Below are 18880 nucleotides of genomic sequence, written 5' to 3'. Positions count from 1 at the left end.
TCATTACTGACATTGACCAGTGTAGTAAAAAGTGAGACCATGTCCAAAGCAATATAAAAGTGGACACGGACAATTGCAGAAATAAGACTGCATCTATTTTAATGCACACAGAGACACATCGAAATTAATATAAAGAGACAACGTCTAACTTAATATAAACAGAAACATGGTGATGTATAAAATAAACAGGGACAACGTCTAATTTAGTATAAACAGATGAAACATTCAGTTCAATATGCGTAGACAGGCAATATAAAATTCTACTTGCAATGTAAAAAGAGTTAGAGTCTAGTGAAATATAAACAAAGACATGGCCTCATAATATAAGTTGACACAGGGCAAATTGACTCTGTTATAATGAGACAGATTCAATCCCCATGAAATTTGTAGAGAAGGCCGACTGTCCCATCGTAAATTTACAGAACAGGAATTACATGGGATTTGCTGCAGAATGCAAAGTTCTGTCTGTATTGCCAAATTAAACACTCCCAATGCAGGAATAGCATGAGTCAGTACAAAGTGAATCTCGCTCTACACTATTCAAATCAAACATTCCCAGAACAGTATTGTGTATAGAAACAGAGTGAACCTTCCTCTACAAAGTCTGCTCAAACAAAATGAAGGCAGAAAGAGAATGGACTCTGTTCTACGTAAAACCTCTCCTGCACTCTTGCTTTAGAGATTCGGGAGGCAGGTGCTCGGTACAGGGGAAAGATCACCTACACAGTTCCATAAAACACACCCAGGTCAGGTACAATAGAGATTAGATAGGGATTAAATCGGGATATTGACAATGTCATATCAAATATTCAAAGGGCAGCTACAGTGAGTTAAGATGTACAGTAAAGATTCCTCCACACTGTCCAGTCAAGTCCTCCAAGGACAGGGGCAACACCGGCTAAATCTAGGGAGAGATCCCTTGGTGTTGCCTCATCGAATCCTTATCACCGGCTACAGCTGAGGATAGGTGTAGGAGAAAATATAGCCAGCATTTCAAGAAAATAAAATGTTCAAGAAATCTTTTCGAGTAAATCTCACTCACGGATTCCAATTCAATAAATGACATTCTTTTAGAAACCTGTAACTGTGGCTGAGAGAATACATTGGACAGACATTGACTTTATGCTGTGGAGTGAAGACGATGAACCATCGTGGAGAGACAAGACACAGAACCAGACCGGAGAAGGGCAGAGAAAGAGATGAAACACAGGGAATTTCCATGAACACATTTGCCATTTTATTTTGGTATCAGAGTGATTATTTCCTATTCTGAACATAGATATCATCATGATGTTTTTCCTCACATAACTGTTGAATAAATAATGTTGAAAAACAATCATTACTGGAATCCGTTGATTGATTTGCATGGTTGTCTCTATTTCTGTGTCGTGTTGGTGGGGAAATATTTGTTGTGTTTTAGTCAGTCAACAATCTAATTTGGAGTTTCTATTTTTGTATTTATTTACATAAATACCTCACTGTTTACAATGAAATGCTCATGGCAGCAAAACCAGATAAACCGTCACTTGTTGATCAGTTTCAACTCAAATTATTGTAAGAATATTAACAGTTGGTTCAAAATGAATAGAAAATTTTTGAACATTCACCGCACCAGTTGTATTTAATTTAAAGAAAATGATACATTTCACTTCAGAATTAGTTCTGAAAGTTCTGATGTCACAATTAATAAAGCATCTGTGAACAGGCTGATATTCCACTGAATGTTAATTTGATTGAGGATTTAATCTGTTTAAACTACACAAGTTCAATTCTTTAAAAAAATCTGATGTCTCAATATTCCTGTCACAAATAGTGATCACACTCACACGACAGAAGAAAAAAAAAATTCCAATATGGTTCTCACGAAGAGATAGAATTATTTTTGCTGCCTCACAGGCGACAGGGAAACGGGTTCGATTCCAACCCTGGGTGAATCTGAGTGGTTTTCACATTCTATCCATATCCATGTGAGTTCCCTCCGAGTGCTCCGGTTTCCTTCCACAGTCCCAGGATGTGCAGGTTAGGTGGATTGGCTGTGGTAAGTTGCCCCTTAGCTTCCAAAGATGTGCAACGTAGAATCACGGAATCTCCACCGTGCAGAAGGAGACCATTCTGTTCATCAAGTCTGCACCAGCTATCCAGCAGAGCATCCTTCACAAGGTGGATTGTCAATGTTAAATTTCCTGTTAGTGTTCAACGATGGTTAGGTTCGGGGGATTAGCCTGTGAATATGTATCGTTGTCGGGATAGGGTGAAGGCTGGGCCCAGGTAGGATGCTCTGCTGGAGAGCGTTGCAGACTTTTTGGGCAGAATGGCCTCCATTTGAACTGTAGGGATTCTATGAGTTCATGCTGCTTTGATCAGGCAGAAGAATGAATATATCCGCAATAATCTCAGCACTTCCAGAAAATTACAACTTTCATTTTGGTGGAACTTGCATTTATAGAACATTTTACCCGACCTCATGCCGTCCCAACGTTCTTACAGCTCACTTTGCTGAATTTAGTCACTGCTATAATGTTCGAAATACAGTCAGTAATGGACGCTTAACTTGCTCTAACAAACCGAGATATGATAAACGACCATAACTTTGCGATTTTATTTGAAAAATGAAGATTTGTGTCGGATATTGGGCATAACAGCCATGCTCTTTGTGGTTATATCAAAAGATTTTCCATTCTGGCATCGACCTTAAATGTGAATCTGCTTCTCTGTCTGCTGATGCCATTTGAACTGCTGAGTAGAGTTTTTTTTTGCATAGATTTCTGTAATCTGCAGCACTTTGCGCTGTTTTCATTGATCCTCTGGATGTGAGCATCACCAACAAAGCCAACAGTAATTATCCCTGCTGAAAAGGCGGTTGTGAACCACCTTGGTGAAACTTGCCCTCGAGATGATTTTATTGTTTGAATCTCCATAAAAGCTTTGATACAACTGGGTGGCTTGCTCGGAAATTTCAGTGGTGGTGAAGGGTCATTTTCCTCACAGTGGAACTGGAGTCTATCTGGGACAGACGGAGTAAAGATAGGGATCTTCGTTTCTCGTGTTATTTCCAAAGAACGGTGTTGTTTGAAGTATAAAAGTAAATTACTGTGTATTTGTGGAATTGAAACCAAAAGAAAAAAAATGCTGGGAAATCTCAGCAGACCTGGTAATATCTGTAAGGAGAGAAAAGAGCTGACGTTTCCAGTCCAGATGACCTTTTGACAAAGCGTTGATGAAGGGTCATTGGACTCGAAAAGTCAGCTCTTCTCTCTCCTTACAGACGCTGCCAGACTTGTTGAGATTTTCCAGAGTTTTCTCTTTATGTTTTTTTACGTGTCTTTGGGAGGAGTGAATTGATTCTGAATCCCTGGGGCGAAGGAATTGTAGGTTGATCCAAGGCTGTTGTATGGAAGAAGACCCTATAAATATTGTCCAGGGACCTGTGGGAACCAGGCCAAGCTTTTCTTGAAAGCTTGGGATGAAACTTGTAGCGTTCTCTTGTCCAAAAGAGATTGAAGAACATAATTAACGCATGTCACGTTGCACTGTAGATGGACACTAAATGGTAACTGAGCATGGCCATTCCAACCACCCTGTACATCTTTGGAATGTAGAGGGAAAGCGGTAAACCTGGGGAAACCCACGCACACACTGGGTGATTTTTCAAACACCATACAGTTACACAAGGCCGAAATGGAACCTGTGTCCGTAACAGTGTGAAGTTCCAGTGCTAACCACTGTGTAAATAATTCTTACTAACTTGAAAAACGATATGAGTAACATATTCAGCATTTACTTGCACATTCTATGTCTCAGTCAATGCCTAAATGTAATGATTTGCCCGGGGCGCTCTTGAATGTGATGTACAGCTAACCATTCCGCTGCCAGTGCAATGCATCTTTCAAATGACTCACTGAACTTCTCTCCTATCTTTCTCTGCCTCAGACTGCACCTAAATCAGATAAATTTTATTCTCTCCCTCAGTCTCCATTAAATCACTTACACGGGTACCCAGGAAACGATCTGGCGACTCGTTGAAAATTTTTTTTTATTTATTTTTGGTTACGACACCTTTTGACTGAAAAGATGAAGCACAAAAGTCTCATCAGTGGAAAATTCAGTGTCGGAACCAAACCAGTTCATCCGCTTAAACCCCTCTCCTCGACTTCTTTTACACAGCACCGAACACACTTAAACCTCCTATTTTAAAACACCTCGGCGGGAAAGAAATGTTGCTTTAATTTTTCCTCTTTTCTCTCAGTGATAATCTTCAGTCCGTTTTCCCTTCAATTAATCTATTTAAACCCCAAATATGATCATTTTCTTGATTCCTTAAAATGGGAATGGAAGTGAATGTAATGCTGAGACCGGCAGCAATCTGTGTGACTGTTCTTGATGCTTTCAGAGTGAGTTCACCCTCACAGGCAGGAAGAATGTTCACGGTGATAACATCAAACTGGCCCCGGTTGTTTCATTCTCAGGTAACACAACTTCCTGTTTCATGCTGCCGGTTCCAAGCCGCACATCTCACTTCTGAGCAGAAAATAAATCCAGAGACCACAATCTGGTGAGAACATCTGTCAATGCGGCTTATATCCGCCCACAGAGTCAGGGCAGAGTCACACAGATCACATTACGGTATCATTTACAAATGATTCTATTGCGATCTGTTCAGAGTTTTCATTCCCGGACATTATCGGAATGGTCAGTGGATCAGTCACTGAACTCCCCCGGATTCCGTGAAGGGAGGGAATGATAGCTGTTATCTTTCCTTGTTTGATCATTTTCTGTCCATCTGTTATTTATTTTTGTTCCTCAGCTTTTATCTGTCAGCACCCTGTTCTTCTTTCTCCCAAATCTCCCGTTGTCTCTCTCCATTCCCGTGTCAATCTTTTGAACACTTTAATTCGAGTTCAAAATCGTGAAGTTGTGAGTGGGGTAATTAAAGAGAGAATATTTCTACTCGAAGGACGGTCGGTAACCAATGGGAAAAGACGTATTTTATTGAACAGGGCGACAGAATTTTAAATGTTCACCTTGACACAGCAGTTGTTATGAACTTGAATAAAGAGCTTGAAAGGCTGATGGAATCAGATTTCACAGTAACTTTGGAAAACGAATGAGATATATCTTTCATAGAGTTAAAATTTGAAGGATTTTCGAGAATAGGTCCATTTAATGGTCCTTAAATATCATTGTCCTCGCATCGATTCTGTATCTCTCCCCCACCCCCCACCCCCGGCCTTCATTGAGCCTGAATAAAATGCAACATTCATCCAGCTTTCATCATGTGCTACTCTTATCTTGTGACAGCACTTGTGTTTGTGTGTGTTTGTGTGTGTGTGTGTTTGTGTGTGTGCGTGGGGGAGGAGTGCTGGGGGGTGGGGAGGGTGGGGGCGGGGAGGTGGACTGTTCCGAAATTCAATTACTCAATTCTATATACAAGCCGTGACTTTGAACAAATTAGCATTGGATCGAACTTGTTTAGGAAAAGCACAACAATCCTTAACATTTATTGTACTGTTCTTTTTGCCTCCGATGATGTTTTTATATTTAGTTTTTTCAGTCTTCACGTGTCCTAATTTTGACTGTAACTGCAGGGCTATTTGTAAGAATGAGAGGGACCAGATTATTCACAATTATTCACCATTATTGCCTCAGATAACAGGAAAATATGGAGTCTCCCATGACTGACTGCCCCCCTCCTCACCTTGAGAATAACAGCTCTTAGTCAGGTGGAGTCAGTCACTCCTGCGGTTGCCATAGGGTTTCCAATCCGTGTTTGCCACACAAATCCCTGCGTCACTCGTCATGATAACGACACCCGGGCTAAGGCCCAAGAAATAGTTGTTTTTTTATATCAGGTCCCAGTCTGGCTCCGGGCCCAGCTGTTTCTGTTAGTGCTACACTGGAGCTAGTCATTCAAATTATAATGTTCTAATTCCCTATGATTATTTTTTGGAAAGCGTTACCCAATCAGTTGTGAATTAGAACCTGTATCTGATTTCCTTCATTGGACACCTGTCGATTATTATTGAACAAATTACTTTTTCCAGAATTATCAAACGCACAAGAAATGTTTATTTAAATATGATATCATGCTCTGTCTCTCTTACTCTAGAGATCCCATACATTGCTTTGCATAACTCTCTTGGTCAGTTTATGTCATAATTGTGCAAGAATATCTGTCTATATTAGATTCGATTCTGTCTCTGTTGTTACTGCAGAATTTTTAATCATTTATAGGGTGTGGGGAGCACTGACATCTGTTCCCCTTCTCTAATTGCCCCTGACAAAGTGGTGATGAGCTGCTATCTTGAATCGCTGCAGTCCATGTTCACCCGGCAACATCACTATTTATATCACATAAGGTCTGGACACCCTTATGATACACCTGATCCTGATTCATCGTATTACCGAGATTGTATAACCCATACTCAGTAGAAAATATTTAGGATAGTTACCATGGAATTGATGAAGATAACGGTTAAATAAAAATATTGAACCTTCTCAGGAGAACAGCAGATTTTCAATCCTTAGCATTAATAGGAATAAGGAATTTGAGAATTACAGGTGTAATTATCTCCTGTCGGCTATATATCCAGGGTCATTTTCACCATGATTTTCACAAATCAGCACGCAATTGAGTCCTATATCAGGAACTTCAGTGAGGCATTGAGAAGACCAATTTGCATAATCTCCTCGTCATTCAAGATGCGATTTATTCATTTTCCAACAGATCCCTAAAGACAGATAAGTCAACGCCGGGAACAAAATAGTGAGGCTGAAATCATTTTGTATGCAAGAGCACACAACCGAATGGTTGTCAATAAATACTTACAACTTAAATGACCTTCAGTTGAAACAGATGAACTGTTTGATGTTTTCATGCATTCATGGAAGGCAGTGATGGGCTGACGGTTATCACTGGGGAAACTGAAGGGGAATTGCTAAAAGAGATCATTTCTCCAAAGGGGGGTTATTAGAAAATACAATATATAAAATACACAAGCACACAAATGTCTATGATATTTCTTCGACATAGAACCGTAGAATTCCTACAGTTCAGAAGAAAGGCCATCTGGCCCACCGAGTCTGCGTCCTACCCCAGGTCCTCCCCTCTGCCCTATCCCCGTTAGCCCCACACATTTACCATGGCTAATCCACATACTCTTAAGGGAAAATAACGGGCAATTTTGCGTGGCCAATCCAACTAATGCTACCTGTTGTAATATAAACGAGGGATGGGTTTTCTGCAGTAATACAGAGATAGAGCCGAATGCACCAGGTATCGATACAGCAACTGTACTAATAAGAACTGGGCCCAGTTCAGCCATTACTGAGAGAGTGTACACAGTATATTACTAACCAGCGTGGTGTTTTCTCATCTAAATAGAGACATGACATACTTAGTTTTGACAAAGACAAGGTCTATTCTAATATAAGCAGGGTCAATGTGCGCTGTAATTTAAACTGAGACTGGTTCCAGCGTATCAGCGCTAACAGAAAATAGGGACATGATCTAGTGTGATATAAACAGAGGTGTGACCCAGTGGAATAAAAAGTGAGGCAATGCAGAATAAAGCAATAATTGAGAAAGGATAATGTGTAAAATGAGCAGAGGTATGGTTTGGCACACTGATGAAGGAGAGAGCAGCTGGCGCAATAGAACTGTCTCCCAGTGTAATCTTGTCAGATTCTGGTCATTGTATAATATAAACTGAGACAAAGCCGATGCAGTAATTTCAAACCAAACCTTTAGATTGATATAAACTTTGACGGGGCAATTGCAGAAATAAATAAATCATCAAACAGAATAATAATTAGAGACAGAATATTATTCGGTATAAACAGGGAGGTGGACTAGTGCAGCAGTGATTGAGATACTGTCAATGTTTCTTTATATGTGGCAGGTTTCAGCAATGTAATAACTGAGACGGAGCCTCGTGTAATGCAAACAGTAACATATCCTGGTACATTATCAGGAGAGAGAGGATCCAGTGAAGTAACAACGGAGATATAGAGTTCCATGCCATTAGACGAGGATTAATTCCGTGCTGTCATAACTGCCAGAGTGAACGGTGTAATGTCAAATGAGGCTTGGTGCAGTATAGCAACAACTGGGATTTTGTTGAGTACAAAATCAGCTGAGAATTATTATCATATAATCAGAAAAATGATTTCGTGTCAGAGAAACTGGGTCACGTTTAGGATGGACAAAGACTGAGTCTATTACAGAAATAAGTCAGATGATCATCTGTATCGTGTCGTGCCAAAAAGCACAGTTTCACTGCCATCTCCTGGACTATCTTTGCTATTGCAGGTGTTGTGAAATGCTGATTTCAGTTGCTGTTTCTTATTCTTTGATGGGCTGTATACCCAGCTGGTAAGGCCAGCATATATTGGCAATCGTTAATACACTGAATTTACTGGTTTTCTAGACCCTCATAGAAGGTACATAATCGCCAAATACGTGTGCGCCTGGAGTCAATTCTGGGCCAGACTGGTGAATGATGGAAGGTTTCCTTTTCTGCAGGGCATTAGATAATCTGATATATTTCTTGTCATGGCCGCAATTACAGAAACGAACTTTAAATTCAAAATTGTAATTGCATTTTAAAGCCTTTTGTAAGTGGATTTGAATATATATATTGAGAAATTTGCCTACCCTTGGAATTACTCTCTCAGAAATATTACCGGTATGACACTGTCTCCCTTTCAACATTGACAAAGTACTTACAGCAGAGAAGAAGGCATTTTGAAGCTTCATGTATGAGTTGGCCCTTTGAAGAGGTAATTCATCCAATAACACTCTGTACCCCACAGTCAAGCATTTTGTTCATTTTCAGACCATATGCAATTCCATTTTGAAACCATTAATTGGCTCTGCCTGCACCACACTCTCAAACAACACATTCCAGATCTGGATCACTCACTGTCTGACAATGTTTTTCGTGATGTCTCCATGTTTCTTCCACCAATTTACTTCAACCCGCACCCTGTGTGTCAAGATCCTTCTGCCATTGAACAAGACTGTTGTGCAGCACCGTATCACATGACTTTTGAACGTCCATTTAGAGAAATATCCTCACAAACAATCTCTGTCACACAGCATAAAACTCAAACAAGTTATTTAAACTGGATTTGACCTGAACAAATACACTCGGGCTGAATTGGTCAAGAAACATATAATTGGGATGATTCCTGCAGTGATGAAGAGAGTGAAGATATAAATGCTAAATATGCTGACACACAAGATAGATCGGAAATGTTGGCATTAGCGAGGGCATTGGACATATCTCGAATATTGTGCACACTACTTGCCTCCTTTTCTTAAGAAAGATGTTAATGCGTTAGAGAAAGTTCAGAGGAGTTTCATTGAACTATTGCCAGCTATGAGCGGGTTATCTTATGAGGAAAGTATGGTGACGTCAGGTTTGTGCCCACGAGAGTTCAGAAGAGTAAGAGGCAAATTGACTGAAACCTTCAAAACTCTGAGAGGTGCTCACAGTGTAGATGTTGAGCGGAAGTTTCCTCTTGTCCAGTGTTGTGCCTGTATTGGATGTGTCTCAGAGTGCAGATATCTCGGGTTTTGGTTCCGCTTCCGTCTACGATGCTGTACTGTCCACGGGAGGGCGCTCTCTGATCACGTAAAGAACATCATGTCCTCTTTTTGCACAACGTGACTATTTGCCGACATGAAAATGAGCGGAGAATAAAAATCCCATCGAATCACATTGCACCTTCCCGGTTCTTTGATTCAACCTTTAACTTCAATACATTTATTTCACACGAAATGCCCTCATTCTGGACTGAATATCTTTGAAATAGACAGCATTGAATTGCAAGCATGACTAACCAACAAAAGAAAGCGAATCACTGGGAAATACATACCCATGGTACTTATTTTGAAATTGACCACAGTCAGCTTTCAATCAAAAGCAAATAACTTTCAAGGGATATTGATCATCACTGAATTGAAAACATAACTGGCCAACAGAACGAATCAAATCTCCGGGTAATACAGATTGCAATTTTCAGATTGGCTGTCGTCAGCTTTTACACAAAGTCAACTACATTTAAATGGAGGGGAATCAAGAACTATCTGTTGTTCACACTTGAGCTTTTTTCACTGTGGGTGTGAAACATTCAGGCGCATAAAACCCGGCCCTTTACAAGAAAGTCCAGTAGATCCGAACTGAGCATCGATTCCCTCATCTGTCTGAGTGGCTTTTCCTGTTTCTTAATGATGAAAAGCCATTAAAAAGATTCTTCTGTGAAATGTCCGCCATTTCCACTAGTTCACTTACAGTATCACTTGTATCTGTCTTTTTGAGCACACAGTACTATCAGATATTTCAGATGGCGATTAACCATATGAGTCTGCACCTAGAAACCCATTAAATTCTGTTGCAGCCTGAACAGGATGGGAATAAGTGCTCGGTGTCAAAATCGAACTTTCCTGTCAGTGCGTCAAAAAGGAGTTTATTATTTTCAAGCAGACATTTGAGAGTGATATCAGAGCAATGAAAACATGCCTTTAACATCGAGGTTCGGATAATGTTGAACAACAAACTCAAATCAAGGAATGCTCCATTGCAGACATCAGAAAGCTAAAATTTGACTGTATGTTTCTGCCCGGTTTCGAACCGGGGACCTTTCGCGTGTTAGGCGAACGTGATAACCACTACACTACAGAAACAGCTTGAAATACACTAGCGCAAATCTGCTTGTCTGCAATGTTCAACCGCGCTGAGTTGCTGCAGGTTCCGATGATTAGACTGAGAGCCCATGTCACTGAATTCAGGAAGATAACCGTTAGTTTCAATCTGATTGTACAACTTATCCCCAACATCAAAACTTAAAAGTGTCAGTGTCGAAAATATCGAAAGGAGCGATGATTTCTGCTCATTCATTAATGCGTCATTTCCATCTTCCATCGAATAATCTCAAACCATTATACTCAGTAATGAAAGCAAATTACTGCGGATGCTGGAATCGGAAACGAAAAGGGAAAATTCTGGCAAGTCTCACAAGCACTGGCAACAACTATAAAGAGTGAAAGGGGCTGACATTTCGAGTCCAGATGACATCTTGTCAACGCTCATTGTACAATTGTACTCTGTATATGTTTCAATATTTAGTTTCAGTGCACTCTGGGGAAATTCCTTTCCTGCACATGCGCCCAGGCAGTTACATTTTAATCTTTTAATATGTTGAATCTTGATGATTATTATTCACATCCTCACCCGTCAGACTTTCGGTTCCTTCTCCATTCGGGAACATTTTTGTTATTCCGTCTATTTTTCAATCACTCCAGCGCGGTGCGCTCTGGGAAAATACTACAGCACATGCGCGGTTCCGCTACCTGCCTCTTTATAAAAATATGTATTTTATTTAATTTTAATTCCTCTCCTGGCGGGATTTCCGGGGCGGAATTTCTCTCACTTTCTGCATTTCTGAACCGTCGCTTTTTCCCCGGCGGGAGGTGGGACTGAAGGTGACGTCACGGCAACATGGCGGCTGGCCCCGCCTCTCTACATGACCCGGATGCTCCGCCAACGAGCAGCGGCCGGGCAGGAGTGGGCAAGAGGTGATACCGGGAGGAGCAGCGCCCGGTCGAGTTACTGCGACCTCTGGTGGTCAGGAAGGGAAATAGCAGCAGCGCCGTCTCTGCCCAAAGGCTTCCCCAGTTCAGCTGCTCAGGGACACTGGGAACCTCTTCAACTGGAAACTTCAGCTTCTCACATTCACCCCACTGTGTTCAGTCATTATCTAATAGACAATCTCTGTAGTGAAATCAGAAACAATTTGTTCGCATTAAAAGGGGATGGGAATCTGGGCCATTCTGCTCAAAAGGCTCTGCTCGCCTTGAAATTTCAATTGCAATGTTCAAGGTGAGAATTTATAGATACAAGTCATGTTGTATGTGGAACACTCATGATGCCACAATAAGATCAATATGGACATCTCACAGGATTGTGTGACTGGAGAAGATGTTAGAAGCGGAGTGGTTAAATATAGAGCTACAGGGTCTGAAGGTCAGTTTTGGGTAAAGAAAAATGGCTGTAAAAAGAACAAAGAAAATTACAGCACAGGAACATGCCATTCGGCCCTTCAAACCTTCACTGACCATTCTGCCCCACTTAACTAAAACCCCCTATCCTTCCGGGACCATATCCCTCTATTCCCACCCTATTCATGTACTTGTCAACTGACTTAAAAGTCACAACTGCATCCGCTTCTACAATCTCTCCCCGGCAGCGAGTTCCAGGAACCCACTACTCTCTGTGCAAACGATCTGCCATGTTCATCTCCTTTAAACCTTGCCCCTCGCACCTTAAAGCATACCTTCATCGGCCGGGCCATTTTGTTCCTGAACATTATCTGAATCTCGATGTTACACCCATGGTATCTTCGCTCTGGCCTCGGCCTCAAATGCTTTGTGTCAAATAAGAAATGATAAATTGTTTGATGCAATGCCAGGAAAGAATGTTTCCTATTTTGACACCTGCACATGTCAGCAAGTCATCCAGTCTACAAGACCATTTAATAGGTTTAGGTGCAGACTAACATAGTTAATCACCATCTGAAACATGCTAGGGTGAGGGAAGTCTGTATGATTTCAGTTTGGTGCTGAATATTATCAGAAACTCGATGTTACAGTCATATTATCTTTGCACTGACCTCAGCTTGAAATGCTTTCTCCAAAATCAGAACTGCTGAATTTTATGAAAAAATTGACAAAATAGTGTAAATTCTCAAAGACATGTTGTATTTTGTCCAAAATGTATTTGCGGTTAGCATTTATTTAATATCCTAATCTTATTGAATGATTTTTTTTCCGAAAAAAATAACGTAAGATAGTCGGTTGCTGTTCATTAGCAATCTCCTAACATTACTTTCTCCAGAGAAGCTGAAAATATGCTTGCCAACATTTGTCTGAATAAGTATAAAGATATTAAATACTTTTTTCATCGAAAGTAACAAGGAATTTATGAACACCTTTTAAAGGTTTGGACTGAGCCAACCAGGAGTCGAACCTAGAATCTTCTGATCCATAGTCAGACGCGTTATCCATTGCGCCACTGGCCCACATGTCATTCTTAGGATAGTTGTTATATATTAGCTCGACGTTTCGGAAGTTTCAGGCACAAGAACTGTCAGAAAGTTTGCTTTTACTTGTGAGGAAAAGGTCCATTATTGAGATTGTCTTTATTCATTTACTATCAATCCTAATTGCCCTTGAATTGAGTAACAGCAGTTGAACGGGCTGTCAAATTTTTCTCTCGATTAGGATTTGGTGATAAACTTAAACGAAACGCCCTTCAGCCAATCCATCATCTGTATTTGCAAATTAAAACAAGGTTCGGCTGACATTTGAACTCGGATCGCTGGATTCAGAATCTAGAGTGCTCACCATTACACCACGGAGTGAAAAGTGAAAATCGTGGATCAATACTTGTGCCAATTTGAACAGCAGGGATAAATATCAGTCCCGTTGTACAATTATTCATATTTATATTTCCCTTGCTGGTTCCTCCTGTAAAAGCGAGTAGGCTCCCTTCCACTGCATTAAATTTCACTGTAACTGACCACATTCAAACACCAATGTTTGCATCGAACTGACATAAACCTTACTGCAGTAAATCCACTGAACAACATCAGCTTATCACAGCTCTGCTTTCATCGCACTGGAAGCCAATGTGAAAATATGAACAATTTCAAATCTTAACAGACAGGAAGGAGTGTGTGAGTGCGGACAATTGGCGCTGTGCACATTCCTGTAATCAGTATCTGGGAGAATCAGGCAGATGGGATCCTGCTGGTCTCGTGGTTAGGATTCAGCGTTTTCAGATGTCGCAGACTGGCCTCGATATATGAAGATTTAATGCATTTTTTAACGTAAGAGTAAAAAACTTTGGGGTTTTCCTTTATCCGACTTGCCAAGGACTTCTCATGCCCCCTACTAGCTCTACTAAGCCCTATTTTTTAACTCATTCCGAGCTAACTTGTAACCCTATATAGGTGTTATCAAGTGTTGAAAGTGGAAGTTTGGCCTGGTGTCGCACTGGGTACCAGCTTTGAAGAAATGTAGCAACTTAAAGCTTTTGCAGACTGGCATGATGCGTATTGTGGTGATATGAGTTGAGTGTAAGAGACAGTGTGCAAATAATCTGAATACGTTTTAAGTGTGTTTAGACTGATGTGGTGAAAGCAGAGGCATATTTGGGAGAATGAGGCGGTGTGAGAGGGGGACTGTTGTAGAGTGCTTGTGTTTTGGAGGAAGGGTGAAAGTTTGAGATGCGGTTGTGAATGAAAGGAAGGTGTTGAACAGCATGAGAGGCTTGTGCGATGTTGCGTGTGAGATTTGAATGAGAGCATTTGTGGGCATTTGGGGAACGAAAGGACAAAGTAAGGAAATTGCAATGCTGCTGAGTGTGAAGGAAGAGAGACCATGTGGGGGCGGCACAAGCAAGCGCAGCGTTGGTGGTTCAGTGGTAGAATTCTCGCCTACCACGCGGGAGGCCCGGGTTCTGTTCCCAGCCAATGCGAAGCTTCTTCTTTCTCCGTTCACTGTGTATGTTGAAGCGAATCTGCTGTCAAAATTGGGGGAAAACACGGGAAATATTCAGTCTTGGAAGTAAATCCTGAGGGAAATAGGTCACAATATTCGGAAGGAGGTGCAGTTGTGAATGGTGTTACTGATGATTGAGTGGAAAGTATTGGATATTTGGGCTACTGGTGGTTAGTTGAATTCCTGCCTTTGGTAAGAGACATGGATTCATTTTTCCTGCCCGTTCACAGGAGAAACACACTCCAGCAGTACTGCAGGATCAACGGAACTAAAGAGACTTGTATAGAATTGCAAACAGTGCCGTCATGCTGCAGTTCTGGAACAGGTTTTCAGAAATAGAATTGTGGTCATTGACACACTAGTTTAGAATATATTTAACTGCTGTTGTCTCAGTCTCTGTGGCGCAATTGGTCAGCGCGTTCGGCTGTTAACCGAAAGGTTGGTGATTCGAGACCACCCAGGGACGGAATTTTGCTATTTTTCTCACTGTCAGCATTCACGGGTAAACAGTTGCCTGCTTCAACTCATTGAAAAGTTTGGAACTACGAGAGAGAGTTTGGTAGTGTACAAGCTGAGACATTGTATACACCTCTGATTCTGTGTGTGGCCTTGCATCTTTCGAGTTACGAGGATCTCTATATGTCTGCGCCTGAATCTTGGTGTATCTGAATCTACTGTGCCCCTACATCTATATGTGTCCCTGAATCTGTGTATGCCCCCCTGTTTCTCTGTAGGCTCCAATACCTGTGTGTGTGTGTGTGTGTGTGTGTGTGTGTGTGTGTGTGTGTGTGTGTGTGTTTGTGTGTGTGTGTGTGTGTGTGTCTGTGTGTGTGCCTCCCTGTAAATGTCTGATTCGTTGTGCCTTTTTTATGACTAAACCGTGAAAATGTCTGACAAACGAATTGCAGAGGGCAGCAATGTTTACCCACTAAGATTCTGAATTTGATTACCGTCTGATAACTGCTTCGAATGTACAATTTGAAGTTTGAAATAATCTCAACTTCAATCTCCAGACATTACCTTCCAATGGGAAATGAAGAACACGATTTATCTGCGGTATCTGGTTATAAAAAGGGCGAATACGCCAGCCGAGAGCCTTCTATAAACTCCAATCTCGGACAATATCGTTCAATATTCATATTTCAGTAACCGGTTCCCAGACTCACAAGCACCAGCGCCTGCAGTTACAGTGGCCCGCCAGCAGATGGTGGTGTTGTATCACTTTAATCACGAGGTTAGTGCAGCAGGTTTGAGGAATAATTATTTCCCTGTTTCCATGGAAAGGGAACAATTAGTAATGCAATGGCGTTAATATCTCTGTGAGTAACATTCACAGAGAAATCTGGCCAAGGATAGCGAATTTAATACTTGCCTTCCGGCTAGTGAACATGTCGATTACAAGCTAATTATCGTGTAACCTTGCATTTTAGTGATTTAAAGATTTGTCTATTCTCTCATCCAGACATTATCAAATAATATTTCATTATAATTGGACACATATCTACTTTTCGCTGGCTTTTCTATTCCTTGGCGCTCATTTTTTTTCCTTCGTCCGTTTAGAAATCCAGCCGAACCCTGCCTCTATATTGCGTTCTGTGTATATTTAAAATGTAGTTGCTTGTTATAATGTTTAATTCAGCACAATTCGAGCTCTAACTCACTGTGATCTATAACACACACTGTAAATTGCATGAGAGTCTCAAAATGACTAACTGTGCACTGATTTGAGTTATTAGCTCATTATCCCAATCTCACTGTCGAATGCTGACACGGGATTTTATTAAGTGTAATCGCAGACAATCCAATTTTCTGTTCCGAGCTTTAATCTGAATCTGAATGTAATTCAATGGGAGTTTGGGGCTAGTATTTCATGGACATTATCATCTCAGTATCCATCAGAATTTCCCATGCCCTCCGCACCGCTCCACCCCCTCACTCCACGCCCCCAGCGCCTCCCTCCCCCCCTCCACTCTCCACCTCCACCCTGCACAAACTCCACACCCCCACCCCCGGCCGCTTCCCAACACCATTTATTAATCTCGATTCCACGTCTTCAGTTCACCATCATTAGTTTTAATAGTGACATTTATCAATGAGTTGGAGCGATGGAGGCTGAGAGGGCGGGGCTAAATACGCGGGGGTTCAGTGAGGTTTCAGAACTGGTGGAGTCACCAACTCCCACCCACTTTGACACGGTGCTACTCCATTCTGGAACGGGATTGATGATAAACTGTCAGCTAAACAGAACATTATACTCACCATGTAATCAGTTTCTGGAGGTGAATGTATTTGAAAGCGAAGGAAGGGAATATCATTTACTGCAGATGATAGAATGACTGTGTGACTATATCTGTAGTGACAGTGACCTGGGATGAAGCAATGGAGACAGTAATGATGATCAATGAGATACAAATCTCAGATATCACAGCAGAACTGTGAAAAGCTAATGTTGTTCAGCAGATTTCCCACAAGAAGCTATAGAAGAGGCAGAGGCTACGAATGATCTTTGAATGTGGTGAGCTACAGTGAAATGTAGTGGAGTAGAATGTATTATTATTCATTTTGACAGGAGGAAGCAGCAAGGGGAATGTAAATATAAATTACCGAGATGGGGCCAATGGGTTTATTTTGTTTCTCCAGGTAGTTCAAACTGACACAATGATCGCTCCTGTTTTCCATCAGGAAGGAATTTCAGCCCCTGCTATATCTTGTGCTGATCGGCAGCAATAAAATCTACATTCCCTGATCGGGAATCGAACCCGGGCCGCGGCGGTGAGAGCGCCGAATCCTAACCACTAGACCACCAGGGAAGATGCACGCAGTAACCTTAATCTGACTGATACATTGCAACGTTTTTCAAATTCTCCAGAACGGCTTGTCGAGGGAAAAAAAAATTGTTTTGATAGAACAGGAATGACTCCTTCAGCCAACAGCAAATTACTGCAGATGCCGGAACTTAAAAAAAAAACTTAAAATGCTGGAAAATCTCACCAGGCATGACGGCATCTCTGGAGAGAGAATGTAAGACAATGTAATTGAGTCTAAACTGCCCTCTGAAATGGCCCAACAACATAGTTAGTTCAGTGGGAATTAGGGATGGACAACAAATACTGACAATGAAATCTATATTGTGTTAGCAGCATTTTATGAAATAATTAATAATTTTCATTTTGTTTCATTTCATGTCAGACAGGGTGACATATTCGGGGCTCTTATTATTTAAAACCTCAGCCCTTTAACTATTGAGACAGTTATGGTTCAGTCAGAGAAAAGTGATCCACTGTGATCCAAAAGAAGGAATTGTAGTTGCTGCAAATCCCACCTCAAAACGGAAAATGTTGGAAGATTCATCAGTTTCAACAGCTTCTGTGGAGGGAAAGAGAGGGAATGATACAGGCTGCTGATCTTTGACCCTAACTGGAAGAAATGGATGCTTTAATAGTTTACAAACAAGTACAGAGTCAAGGAAAATAGAGAGAGAGAGGAGGAGGAAAGAACAAATAGTCTTTTGATAGGATGGAAGGCTGGAGTGATTGAATTACAATGGGGAAGATTGTTGTTTCCACTGACACAATCTCGCAGATCCGGGTTTTAAACTCATAATAAATGAGAACAAAATCTCTCGGAAAGTTCAGCGCTAAACTCACCGCCTTCCAGTGATCTGGAGGCAGTTTTCATTCACAGCTGTGAGATGAACAAGGTAGAAAGGAGAGAGGGACTCAGTTTGAGCCGTGACACTTCTGGGGGAACAGAGATCTGGAATTCACCCAGGAATGAGGCAAAGTCTAAAAAATATTAACGCCCAACGTGGGGCTCGAATCCACGACCCTGAGATTAAGAGTCTCATGCTCTACCGACTGAGCTAGCCGGGCACATATACGCCAATCCTTTCCTTAACCTGAAATGCATGGAGAAAATATGGCTTTTCCATTTGGTGTCTCAGTTTGTTCAGATTTCAGTTTACAATGAATCATAAGAACATAAGAAGTAGGAGCAGGAATAGGCCATCTAGCCCCTCGAGCCTGCCCCGCCATTCAATAAGATCATGGCTGATCTGAAGTGGCTCAGTTCCACTTTCCCGCTTTCTCCCCATAACCCTTAATCCCCTTGCCTACCAAAAACCTATCTACCCGTGTCTGAAATATATTTAGCGAGGTAGCCTCCACCACATCAACGGGCAGAGAATTCCAGAGATTCACCACCCTTTGAGTGAAGAAGTTCCTCCTCAACTCCGTTCTAAACTGCACCCCCCCCCCCCTTATTTTGAGGCTGTGCCCTTTAGTTTTGCTGTCCTTTCTGAGACAGAATCCCCAAAGT

The 18880-nt window shown here is 41.4% G+C and overlaps 5 non-coding genes across 5 annotated transcripts; 1 reads left to right on the top strand and 4 right to left on the bottom strand.

The window, feature by feature from the left end:
* Positions 1-10614: 10614 nt before the first annotated feature.
* Positions 10615-10687, bottom strand: trnav-aac (transfer RNA valine (anticodon AAC)). The gene has a single exon. It is a non-coding gene; the product is annotated as a tRNA-Val (tRNA).
* Positions 10688-13007: 2320 nt separating this feature from the next.
* On the bottom strand, positions 13008-13080 carry trnah-aug (transfer RNA histidin (anticodon AUG)). The gene has a single exon. It is a non-coding gene; the product is annotated as a tRNA-His (tRNA).
* Positions 13081-14955: 1875 nt separating this feature from the next.
* trnan-guu (transfer RNA asparagine (anticodon GUU)) lies at positions 14956-15029 on the top strand. The gene has a single exon. It is a non-coding gene; the product is annotated as a tRNA-Asn (tRNA).
* A 2272-nt stretch (positions 15030-17301) lies between these two features.
* Positions 17302-17373, bottom strand: trnae-cuc (transfer RNA glutamic acid (anticodon CUC)). The gene has a single exon. It is a non-coding gene; the product is annotated as a tRNA-Glu (tRNA).
* Positions 17374-18362: 989 nt separating this feature from the next.
* trnak-cuu (transfer RNA lysine (anticodon CUU)) lies at positions 18363-18435 on the bottom strand. Its single transcript has one exon. It is a non-coding gene; the product is annotated as a tRNA-Lys (tRNA).
* Between the last annotated feature and the right edge of the window lie 445 nt (positions 18436-18880).

This window comes from Carcharhinus amblyrhynchos, unplaced genomic scaffold, assembly GCF_965287045.1.
Source record: "Carcharhinus amblyrhynchos unplaced genomic scaffold, sCarAmb.v2.hapA scaffold_38, whole genome shotgun sequence".
Lineage (NCBI taxonomy): Eukaryota > Metazoa > Chordata > Chondrichthyes > Carcharhiniformes > Carcharhinidae > Carcharhinus > Carcharhinus amblyrhynchos.
Note: the sequence above shows the minus strand (reverse complement) of the source record. Positions and strands in the feature narration are given on the sequence as shown.